We start from the raw sequence: 12,981 nt of genomic DNA, 5'->3' as shown, positions 1-12,981 counted from the left end.
TTGATTTCGGATTTTAATTTGGTTGGACTTTAAACAAACATGGGTAACATTATATTTGTTAAGGGGTAGCGAAATACGAAAACCGACCAAAACATATAAATATTTGTACTCCCGGCGAAAAGTTCCGCTACCCCTAGCTATATACTAGGTCCGCCACTACAGTCAGTATAACCTTTTATTCACAAAATATCCTTGTATCATTTAGTTACAAATCACTAACTAAATTGCTAAAACAAATAATTGGCAAAAATCTGATATAAGCTAGTATGCTACACAAGTACACATGATAAATGATAAATGGATAACAACCTTTTTACTGCAAACTTACATGAAGTGCAAAAACCTTGTCCTTAACAAACTCGATAACCGACGTATACTCGTCAAGAATCCTCTCGTCTACACGACTCCTAATCAACGGTGGGAAGAACAACCACATACCCGTCGTCACCACAAACACCCCCGTCAACACCCTCCCAATTAACCCGACCACCACCACGGCCCACGGACCATCCATCTCTTAATAACCATCTCCACCACAACACATATTCCATGTAGCACGAAAAACAAAAGTCATTTCCCACGTAGGCGCCTCACGTGACAAGTGGTAAACAAATAGCTCATGCATCAACCCCGAGACAATAAATGATGCCATTACACCCGCGAGTGGGGCCCGTTTATGGTTAGAAAAAGCTAACCGAACGGGTTTGTATACCGTGTGACGCAATGTGGTTGTTACCATTAGGTTCCACCTTGCCCAAAAGTTTTGTAATGATGTGGCGAGGTACGGATGGTCGGATGACGGGTCGAGTTGTAACCCGGTTAATGAAAATAGTATCGAGTTTATAATGGCGATGGTTACGTCGATTGTGAGATATAGTACGACGCAGTAGACTAGCATTGTGATGTTTGGATGAAATAAATGCTTGTAGTTTATTACTATCCGTATAAGTATGGCGAAAATGAGAACTTGTAATCCTAATATGAATATGAAATATATGTCAGTTTTTATATCAAGGGATAAGATCGATACTGGTACCAGTACTGGTACTGAACCAATACTGTACTGAAAAATAATTATATTAAGAAAACGGGTGAATATCATATATTGAATATTGTACCCATTTTTTCGGTTTAGTACCAATTGGTATCGGTATTTTTAATAGTACTGATAGCGATCGGTACTGAACCGGAAAAAGAGGTATGGTACTCAGTATATGGTTTCACTCGTTTTCAGTATCGTTAGAAATACCGATACTGAAAACAGGAAAATCGAATAATCGAGTACTGTTATTCGGTAAAAAAGTTCGTTGGTGTCATTAAGAATACAGAAACCGAATGGTACCGATACCGAAAACATGAAAATCAATTACTGGTACCGGTATCAGTACGGTACCTGTATTCGGCCGAAAATGTTCATTAATACCATTAAAAATACGGAAATCGAATGGTAAGAATACTTAAAACTGAAAATCGAGTACCGGTATAAATACGATAACGGTATTTGGTAAACTAAAAATGTTCAACATTACCATTAAAAAAATGGAAACTAAATGGTATGATACCGAAAAGAAGAAAATCATGTACATGTGTCGGTTTGGTATCGTACCAGTATCATTACGGTACCACTATTTAGTAAAAAAAATGGTCATCGGTACCGGTTAAAATACTGAAACAAAATGGTACTGACACCAAAACAGGAAATGGGTATCAGTAAAAAATGTTCCTAGGTACCATTAAAAATACCAAAACCGAAAACTAAAAAATTGAGTGCCAGTACCGTTATTCGGTAAAACATGTTCATCGGTACCAATAAAAATACCAAAACCCAATGGTAGCGATACCAAAAACAGAAAAACTGGTATCACTACTTTACCGGTGTTCAACATAAAATGTTCATCGATACTGCAGATACTGAAACCGAAAACAGGAAAATCAAGTACTAAGACCGGTTTGGTACGGTACCATATAAGTACGGCCGGTAAAAAATGTTCAACAGTGCCATTTAAAGTACCGACACCGAGTGGTACCGTACCGAATACATCAGTTACGTTCCAATATTCGGTAAAAAAAACAGGAAAATCAAGTCCCAGTACCAGTATTTGGTAAAAAAAAATGTTGATGGGTACCACTAAAAATACCAAAACCGAATGGTACGATCCAGAAGATAGGAAAACCAAGTATCGGTACCAGTTCAGTATGGTGCCATTACCATTAAAAATACCAAAACCGAATGATATCAATACCAAAAACAAGAAAATCGAGGACCGTCCTTGTTGCAGAAGTCACTAGGCAGTGCCAAGTTAGTTGACCGAGGAGTTGCGAGAACTCGGCCTAGTCGGGGATTACTGTCAAGTGCTCAACGCCTAAGAGCGATTTTTGCAACCATCGGTACTGGTACGGTATGGTAGCATGGTAGCGTTATTCGATAAAAAATATGTTCATCGGTACCATTAAAAATACCAAAACCGAATGATATCAATACCCAATACAGGAAAACAAGTACATATACCAATATTAGTACAGTATTGGTATTATGTAAAAAAATGTTTATGGGACCATAAAAAGACTGATGCAGAATAATAGATTGATATCTAAACCTAAAACAGGAAAATCTAGTACCTGTACCACTTCGGTAAATATGTTCATAGTACCATTAAAAATAACCAAACCAAACGGCACCGATACCGAAAACAGAAAACCAAGAAATCGGTACCAATTTGGTACAGTATCAGCATCAGCATGGTACCGATATTTAATCGGTACAAAATACCGATACCGGTTTGGTATGGTATCGATACCATTAAAAACCTGAAACTGAATCTTACCAATACCGAAAACAAAAACATTAAGGTTCGTTAAAAATGTTCACCTCATTAAAAATACTGAAACCAAATGTTACAGGGTATCGGTATTGGTATCGGTAGCAGCTAAGTACAACACCAATATTAGGTAAAAATAAATGTTTGTTGGTACCATTAAAAATAATCAAAACTGAATGGTACCGATACTGATACTGAAAACAAAAACATTGAGGTCCGTTAAAATGTTCATCGGGACAATTCAAAATACCGAAACCAAATGGTATAGGATATCGGTATCGGTACCAGCTCAGCTCAGTACAACCATTAAAAAAAATGTTTGTCGGTACCATTAAAAATATCAAAACTGAATGATACCGATACTGATACCGAAAACAAGAACATTGAGGTCCGTTAAAATTTTCACCGGTACCGTTAAAAATACCGAAACTTTCAGTAAAAAAAATTTGTTTGTCGTTAGTCGGTATCATTAAAAATATCAAAACTGAATGATACCAATACTATTACCAAAAACAGGTATATAAAGTACCATTACCAGTTAGGTACGGTACATGTACCTGTAATCAGTAAAAAAAAATGTTGTTGGTACCGGTACACTAAAATATTAAAACCGGTACCGGTACCTAAACCAGATATAAAAAAGTATTCTTACCTAACTGAAACCGACCCGGAGGCGAATTCACACAACTAGCATCTCTACTTTTCGATTTAACCGGTAACGAGGCGACGGTAACGAATCGAAAAAGCGAATCGGACGGGTGAAACGGGGAGTGATCGAGATCGAAAGCGAAGCGAAGGAGTTTGAAGTTTGTAAGCCATGTAGTGAAGGAAGATGTGATGGCAGTGGTGGCAATGGATGAGCATTGGAGGGGTAAAATGGTAAATAAGTAGAGGATGGGGGTTATGGAGATGAATCTGTATATGCTTTTAGGGATGTTTGATGATATGCAGTAGCAGTAGGATAATTATAGTGTCAATGATGATATGTAGATGATGAGGTTGTTGATCATGGGATCCATGGTGTGTGTGTTGGTTGACTTTGTGTGTTATGTTTGTTTAGATTGGAGTGAGTAGATTGGAATAGAAAACAAGGTGTTTGTGCCTTGTGGGGCTTTCTAAATACTAGTTCAGTATGATACACGTTGAGAGGGCGGACTCAATATGTTTTAAAAAGTTTATAAACTAAAAGGGGGCGGGCTCAGAATTTCGGTCGGAAACGGAAACGAGTAAATTTACACTATTTATAAAAATCTTAGTTGAAAAATGATGAATTTACATTATCAAAGGAAAAAACGGAGGGGGTGGGCTCAAAATTTCAGTCGGAAACGGTTAAATTTACACTATGTATAAAGAATTCCTGCTAAAAAAAGATAAATTTACACTACCGAGCAAAAAAACGGAGGGAGGCAGGCTCAAAATTTCGGTAGGAAACGGGTAAATTTACATTATATATATATATAATTTCAGCCAAAAAAGAATAAATTTACACTATCGAGCGAAAAAACGAAAGGGGGCGGGCCACCCTTGGCCCCAGCTAAGCTACGCCCATGGTACCACTACCATTAAAAATACCGAAACCGAATAATACTGATACCAAAAACAGGAAGATCGAGTACCAGTATTGTTGCAAAAGTCGTCAGTCGACTGAGAGTTGCAAGAATTTAGCCTAGTCGGAGATTACTCATCGAGTGCTCGACGTCTAGGCGTAATTTTTGCAACCATCGGTACTGGTGCGGTATGGTATTATTATTTTGTACCATTAAAAAATACCGAAATCAAATGGTATCGATACCCAATGCTGGAACAAGTAGCAATATCAGTATTATTACGGTACCGATATTTGGTAAAATAAATGTTTATGGGGACCATACAAATAGCACTCAAACATATCAAGAAAAAAGAATAATGGACGGGTCTTTAGATTTATTTGCGCCCCGGAGGGATAATATCAACCATTGAACGTCCATCCGATGCATCCGCTTTAATTTAAGATAAGGATGGTGTGAGTGATGATGTGTAGATGATGAGGGTGTTGATCATGGGTTTCATGGTGTGTGTTGGTTGGTTGACTTGGTGTGATGAGGTATATATCTTGTTTATGTTTAGAATTATAGATTATTGAAGTTTAGTAGATTGAAATATGAAAGTACAAAACAAGGTGTTTGTGCCTTGTGGGGCTTTCTAAATGTGACACTTCTAAATTTGTTTTTTTTAAGTGACATGACTTCTAAATTTATTTTGAAAATTTTCAAAATACTCATTTCAATAATGGGTTTCGGGTTCTACCCATCATTTGCAAGCTATTCTTTAAATACTTATTATTAGACAAACAACTCAGAATGATTATATTCTTATATTCAACGATTTTATTAAAACCTAGATGAGATGGCTATTTTAGGCTTGCTGAGATGAGTATTTTGTAGCACTAAGTTGATCGAGACGACTATTTTAGTTAAGAAAATTGACGGGATGATTATATTAGGTAAAAAATAGTCGGGTAGAGCTTTTTATGAAATTTTGGTATTTTTCTGGATATTATATTATTATATTTAATTTTACTCACACTTAGTTTTTCTTGTATAACTTTTAAAATATAAAGTTTTACAAAATTACAAATACACCGTTAAAACGTGTTTTTTATTTAGTGGTGAGTATTATTCTAAATCTAGTGGTCCCAAGTTATTTGTGGTTAGCATTTAAGTGAATACATGTACATTGCTTATGACATTAATAACTATCATACTAACTTCTAAATGTATAATTACAAAGATACATTAACAAGTGAATACATGTCCATTGCTTGAAAAAAGAATCGAACTATCAAAAAGTTACCTTGTTTACATGGATAAATTAAAAATGCATCATATGTCAAATTTAAACATTAATCACTCATCATATTTTACTTCACCACAATTTTGACCTCAAAAAATTTACCACAATAGTATACTCATCAATCGCCTTAACTTCCACACCATTCCTCAATACCTGCGGTAAAAACAACCAACCACCAGTAACCGCCACATACACCACAGTAACAACCCGTGACACTACTCTATGCACCCGAACCCTACCACCAAACACCTTCTTAACCACCACCTCCACCACCACACACACCCCATGCAAAACAAAAAACCACGTCACCTCCCACGTGGGCCAGACACGAGTAAAATAATAATAAATCAACTCATGCATTAATCCAGACACTAAAAAAGTGACAATATCGCAAATAACCGGCCCCACTGTTTTCCAAAAACCAGAGTTAAAATCTCAATAACCGGCTCGTAAACTGCGGGCCGGAGGATTCTTGTGACCATCAGGTTCCACCTTCGGCCCCAAAAATCCTGTAACGAGGTAGATAAATACGGTTCGTTGAATTGCGGTTCAATATCGAAATCGAACCGGAGGATGAAGTTAACGATGAATGCGGTGAGAGCTAAAACGAGCTCTACGCCGAGGTACACGTGGCAACAATATAAAGCTAGAATCATGTTATGATTAATATTGTTTCTGTATTGATATGTATTAACTATTACTGCGAGTATTAAAGCTTTAACTGCTGATAATATCGGTTTATGCGATGGATCTAATTTCGGATATGGATTCGGATTCGGATTTGAGACTCTGGTACTGGCGTGTTTAGCATTGTTCCGAATCAGTTTACAATCCGAAACAGAATTCGGATCCGGATCCGGATCCAGAACCAAATCCGAACTTCTGTTACCGACGTGTTTAGGATTGATCGGGATCGGCTTATGATCCGAAATTGAAATTGAAATCGAATCCGGATCCGGATCCGAATCTGAGACACTGTTACCGTGTTTTGGATTGATCGGATTCGGTTTATGATCTGAAACTGAATTTGGATCCGGATCCGGATCCGAGACGCTGTTACCGGCGTTTTTAGCTTTGATCAGAATCGGTTTACGCGATGAAAATGAAACCGGATCCGGATCTGGATTCGGATCCGAGACGTTGTTAGCGGCGTGTTTAGCATTCATCCGAATCGGTTTACGCGACGAAATTGAAACAGGATCTGAATTCGGATTCGGATTCGGATCCGGATCCAAGAGACTGTTACTGGCTTGTTTAGCATTCATCCGAATCGGTTTATTATCCGAACCAGAAATCGGATCCGGATCCGAATCTGAGACACGGTTACCATGTTTAGCTTCGATCGGTATCGGTTTACGATCCGAAATTGAAATCGGATTCGGATCCGGATCCGAGACTCTGTTACCGGCGTGTTTAGCTTTGATCGGAATCAGTTTACTTGACAAACTTGAAACCGGATCTGAATTCGGATCCGAGAGTCTGTTACCAGCGTGTTTAGCTTTGATCCGAATCGGTTTGCACGATAAAACCGAATCCGAATCTGGATCCGGATTCGTATTCGATCCGGATCCGAACTTTTGTTACCGGCGTGTTTAGCTTTGATCAGAATCGGTTTACGATCCGAAATTGAAATCTCTGGATTCGGATCCGAGAGACAGTTACCGGCGTGTTTAGCTTTGATCGAATTCGTTCTACGATCCGATATTGAAATCGGATCTGGATCCGGATCCGAGACTCTGTTACCGGCGTGTTTAGCATTGATCCGAATCGGATCACACGATAAAACCGAATTCGGATCCGGATCCGGATCCGGATCGACTCGGTTACCTGCGTGTTTAGGATTGATCGGAAGAAGTGCGATGGATACAAAACTAACGAGTCCTAACGGCCATGCAGAAGCTAACGGACCGCGATTAAACGCAAATAATAATAGTTTGAAGTTACCGAGCCAGACGAGGTAGAAGACGGTAGGACCAGCGAGGTGGAACGTGGAGAGCGGCAGCGGGAGTATGAAGAAGGCGGTGACGACCGGAAGAAGAGCGAGTAAGCGCAGGAAGCTGTTCGAGATCCGAGTCGGAATGTAGTAGCAGTAACAGAGGCATGCAGTGGCGGTAAGCCATATTTTGAAGAAGGTTTTGAGTTCATCATAGTCTTCCATTTGTGTTTATTGTCAGTTTGTTATAAGTTAATTAACATAATAACATGTATTAGTTGTATTTATGGTTTAAAGTATGTTATTAAATAATAATTAACAAAAAGTCAACTGATTGTGCAAGATATTATTTTGATCATACAGGAGTGTTTAAAAAGCTTACGATTTGAAGCTCGTTTGTATTTAGCTCGGAAAAAGCTCTCTCGGTATGGCTCTGATTGTAATTTAGCCGAGCTGGATCGCTCCGTTAGAAGGCAAGCTTAGACCACATTGGCTTGGTTTCCACGCTCGTTAGCTCGGCTTGGTATGTCTAAGATTATTTTATTTTTAATACTTTGTATTTTTATGTACATATAATATATTATTAGAAACTTTTATTTTTATTAAAAAAAAAGAGAAGGAATGCATCCCTCTCAAATGTCAATTTCTAATATAGACAAATTGGTAAAGAACAAAATATTTAAATTATTTTGTATTCTATTGAACTCATTATTTATTTTGTATTCAGTTGAACACGATGTTAACTTATTTTGTATTTGTGAAATATATAACTATTTTTTAAAAGACTGAGCCAAACCAAGCCGAGCTTGAGCACCATATTTCGGATCAATTTTAAAACCGAGCCAAGCTTGCCTTTGCTCGGGTCATGAACAACCATAGCTATAGCATATGCAGGTACCATATCAATACTGCAGGGCCGGCCCATAGGGGTGGCAGGGTGGTCGACGGCCACAGGCCCGAGACCCCGTTAGGCCCGAATTTTTTTTTTTTTTATAAAAAATATTTATTCTTGTTAAAGATAATATGTCTATTTAGTGTTTAAACTTAATTACATAACCACTGGCTTGGTCTAGTTGCAAATGAGTATTACTTTCAATCAAAAAGTCATGGGTTCAAGTCTCTTTTGAGACATGTTTAATCATATTTTTACACAAAAAAATTTTATACAACCCAAATTATAACCATGAAACATGTTTAATCATATTTTTATACAAAAAAATTTTATACAACCAAAATTATAACCAAGTAAACCTATGTAAAAATTTAATTATTTAAACCAATAAAATACCCCTTTTTAATTAAGGCCCAAAAAAAATTTCACCTTCGGCCCAAAAAATTTTTTGCTTTCTCGGAGCCGGGCCTGCAATACCGTCACTCATCTAGTTAAGAATGTTAGGCACAATTATAGTTAGGTTTATTATTGTCAACTTGTCATATATATTTCTTTGATGGTTTGTTGTATGTATTCGGTTGTTGAGGTTGTACTCACCACAATAAAATGGCATGAGTTACTTTAAAAAGAGACATAATAAAAATATAATGCAGGATAGATTTTCTCATTGCATTTAATCTCTTTGAAATTTAAGGTTACATGTGTACATACCATTAGTCTTTATTATAGAAATAGAATTGCATCAAAAACAAAACAAACAACAAGAAGTTGCAAACACGTATAGAAATATAGAATACATGAGCGTTAAGCTTTTGCTTTTGCTTCTGCTTCTGCTTCCATGATATTTTACCTTCGGAACCAATATACACCGCTGTCTTCTTCACCTTCATCAGGCTCGACGAAAACACATTCCTTAGTCTCTCTCCAGAAAGCCTTTAGGATCGGTGTATCATCGTACTTGTAGTAGTCACCCAAAATCGGTTTGATAGCTTTGGTGGCTTCTACGGTATGGTAATGTGGAATAGTTGAGATCAAATGATGCACCACATGCGCACAAGTCACATCATGGAAAATAGAGTTAAAGATTCCGTAATCCCTGTCAACAGTCGATAAAGCACCTCTGATCCAGTCCCACTCTCGTGAGTCAAAGTGGGGTAGGGAAAGATGGCTATGGTGTAGAAAAGTGAAAAAGATGAAATGAGCGTTCATAACCAACAAAGGACCTCCATATATGCAAAATAACCATGTTAAACTTGTGGCTTCGGCAATTTTATAGAGTGCGTAGAACGCTAGAACCATTCCAGCGTCAGAGAGCCAAACTAGTTTCCGCTCACTATCATTGAACATAGGACTTTGTGGCCAGAAATGACTCACGAACCCGTTGTATGGTCTTCCGTGGATATTGAAAGTGAAGTACATAGGAAAGCTAAAACATAACCGAATGATAGTCATAAACAAGTTTCCTAGCGGATTGTTTAGAATTTCAGAATACAATTTATCGGCTTTCCTTTTGGGGATCCAAACCTCGTCATACTCCATTGAGTTCGTGTGAGCATGATGACTACGATGACTATATTTAAACGAAAAGTATGGAGTAAGGAACGCAGAATGAACGACAAAACCAAGTGCGTCATCAAGCCACTGGTATTCACTAAAAGCATGGTGTCCCAAATCATGACCGATACTCCAAATACCCATAAAACTACTACCTTGGATGAACCAGTAAACCGGCCATGCTATGTAATTAAACGGTTTAGGTATCAGAGGAATGTAATTCGACGCAATTTGGTAAAACGTAAAGCATATGGCAATGTCACGAAAAAGGTAGTAGGAGGACGTTGCAAGAGACCGCTTAAAGCAGTGTGGTGGTATTGCTTTCTTGAGATCACTAATCTCGAATGGAGTTTTTGCTGTCGGGACACGTTTTAGAACATTTTTATCGCTCGTTGCTTCGTTCATCCGACCGCCTGCTCCCATCTTTATATTAGTTCTGCAAAGCAAAGAACATACAAAAAAAAATGATTAGTTCAACATACAATATTCAAAAACATACATAGTGATATATGTATATAATAGTTTGGTACTCATAACATTATATATACCTATAAGAAAAGTAACTAAAGAATTTTTGTTGGTGCATAAGATTGTTGAGTGCTCACCCTTTTATAGTGATATTATGAGCTTAGTTAATAATATAATAATATAATTGGATATCATTTTAAATTTTTAATACTAAATTAATGAGTCATAAATGGTGTGCTTATGTTGATAAAGGTTGACTCCATGACTCCCACAAGGACAAAACATGAGTTGTTGCATATTTTTTATACACTACAAAAGATGAGTGGTTGTATACTGTGCATGAATTAAAAGTTATGTTATAATAGAGTAAATTGTTGTTTTTGTTCATGTATTTGTCTGAATTTAATTACGGTTTAATCTAATAATTTTAAATTTGTGATTTTCGTTTATGTGGTTTCATTTTACTTGCAATTAAACCATAATTTATTAACCTAGTTAGTATGGTCGTTAAACCCATCAGTATGCCTCTCATATTAGAGACAGTTTTGTCATTTTTCTCCCTAAATAAACTCCAGTCCTAATTTGTAAGCCTCGTTACATGAAGGGCACGCTTATGGGTTTATCAATCAGACTTAACATGGTTAATGAATTCGGGTTTAATTGCAAGTGAAAGGAAACCACATGAACGAAAATCGCAAATTTAAAATTATTGGATTAAAATCGCATATTTGGAAAAACTATAGGGACGAAAACCGTTTTCACTCTATAAAATATTATAAATGGGAAATGTGCATTGAAGATTTTTATCATGCGTCTAAATTTGGTAAACTCCAATTGTTTAACATAGATTTAAATTTATATTTATACATTAGTTTAATTAAAAAGTTTAAGATCGCTTTTTTTATATATTATAATAATAATAATAATAATAATGCAAAATGACACTTAAAGAAGTTGTTATCACATATAAAAATTTGAGATAAATACATTATCATTTTAATTAATATCACGTGATGGATATGAAATAGTACTCAGTATATTCCACCAATAGCAAAGCTATGATAGAGTCTGAGGAGAGTAAGATGTATATCTCACCAATATCACGTGATGGTTATGAAATAATATACATATAACAAGCTATTATACTTTTATGATATGTAAAAACCCTTAGACCATGTATAGTGATAACTAAACACATAGAAACGTTTTATGACATGTGACGTCTCGGTCAGCGATGACTACTTTTACAAAAGGTGTGGTGGTAAAATGTCCCATAACCCCATTTCAATCATAACCCCATTTCAATCATTATATAAGTTAAAAATCAAAAACATTGACATTAATCATAACTATTATATTCAACTTCAACATAGGCTACGTTAGATTGGTGATTTACGCTGGTTGGTTTTTATCTTACATGGTCTGTTTCCACGAGTTCTATCTTATATAGTTTGTTTCCGCTTAACTTTAAACCCGTAGGGAGATAAAATCACAAGTATGATATTTGATTTAAGGTGCAACAAGGCGTATGTGAAAGACGCCGATCAAAGCGTTCATACAGTTTACGCAATGCTATATCTAAAATTAATTACGTGCTAGACGTGGCTTGTATATAGAGGTGCACAAAAAAATATGTTCCGCACCCGACCCGGCGGTTCCTACCCGGAACCGGACCCGACCCTACCCGTGGGTACGGACCGGGCTTTGGTTTCCCCAAGAACTGGCTTTGGTTTCCCAAGAACTGTACCCGGAACCGGAACCGACCCGGTGGAACCGGTTCCACCAATACCCAGTCAAAACCCGACCCTACCCTACCCGAAACCCGAAAAAAAACTGATGGAACCGGTCAGATACCCAACTATATCCGGACCCGGTTTTGACTTTTGTTGACTATACCCGGTTCCGGTTCCTGAAAATACCTGGTTTGTGCACCTCTACTTGTATATAATTAATAATGGAAAATTGGTTTTAGATAACCTCTATTATGCCCTATTGGAAAACAACAATTCCAATTAACACTTGGCTGATGACGGTCCAGACTAAAAGTGTATTTATTTACAATGGTCCGCGACTAATAGTTACCTAACGTCGTTAGTTGCAGATCGCATGAAAAACGTTTTCAGCCAGAAAAATCACATTTTTTGTCGGAAAACTCAATCCGAACTGAATATGCAAGTCCTATCTTGTATGCATTGCAGATTTATACCAAACAATATATATTACATAATACAAAATAAGTCTAAGATGCATGAGACATATAAATATTACCCGGAAAGTTTGTCCAAAGTTTGTCACGATACCGGTACCAAACGGTCCAAACTGGCCGGGTTTTATTAGTCAAACGGCCTAGATTCTACCCACTAAACGATTCAAAAACTAAATTTAATCTAGCACGTTCGACATAAGTTAACCATAAAACAAGCACTAGTCGTTAAACAGTTAATTCAAAACAAAAGTCTACTACGCGAAACCTGATCACTCGT

The 12,981-nt window shown here is 37.0% G+C and overlaps 3 pseudogenes across 1 annotated transcript; all 3 read right to left on the bottom strand.

Moving 5' to 3' along the window:
- Positions 1-167: 167 nt before the first annotated feature.
- On the bottom strand, positions 168-3,914 carry LOC143635814 (putative long-chain-alcohol O-fatty-acyltransferase 5; annotated as a pseudogene). Its single transcript, XR_013154129.1, has 2 exons — positions 3,472-3,914; positions 168-975 (listed from the first exon to the last, which is right to left on the bottom strand). The product of XR_013154129.1 is annotated as a putative long-chain-alcohol O-fatty-acyltransferase 5 (transcript).
- Positions 3,915-5,699: 1,785 nt separating this feature from the next.
- On the bottom strand, positions 5,700-7,822 carry LOC143635813 (long-chain-alcohol O-fatty-acyltransferase-like; annotated as a pseudogene).
- A 1,467-nt stretch (positions 7,823-9,289) lies between these two features.
- On the bottom strand, positions 9,290-10,495 carry LOC143635862 (delta(12) fatty acid desaturase DES8.11 pseudogene; annotated as a pseudogene).
- Between the last annotated feature and the right edge of the window lie 2,486 nt (positions 10,496-12,981).

This window comes from Bidens hawaiensis, unplaced genomic scaffold (genome assembly GCF_021521415.1).
Source record: "Bidens hawaiensis isolate Kalapana, Puna unplaced genomic scaffold, B.hawaiensis_p1.1 tig00007737_1, whole genome shotgun sequence".
Taxonomy (NCBI): Eukaryota; Viridiplantae; Streptophyta; class Magnoliopsida; order Asterales; family Asteraceae; genus Bidens; species Bidens hawaiensis.
This window is presented reverse-complemented; position numbering and strand designations above follow the sequence as displayed.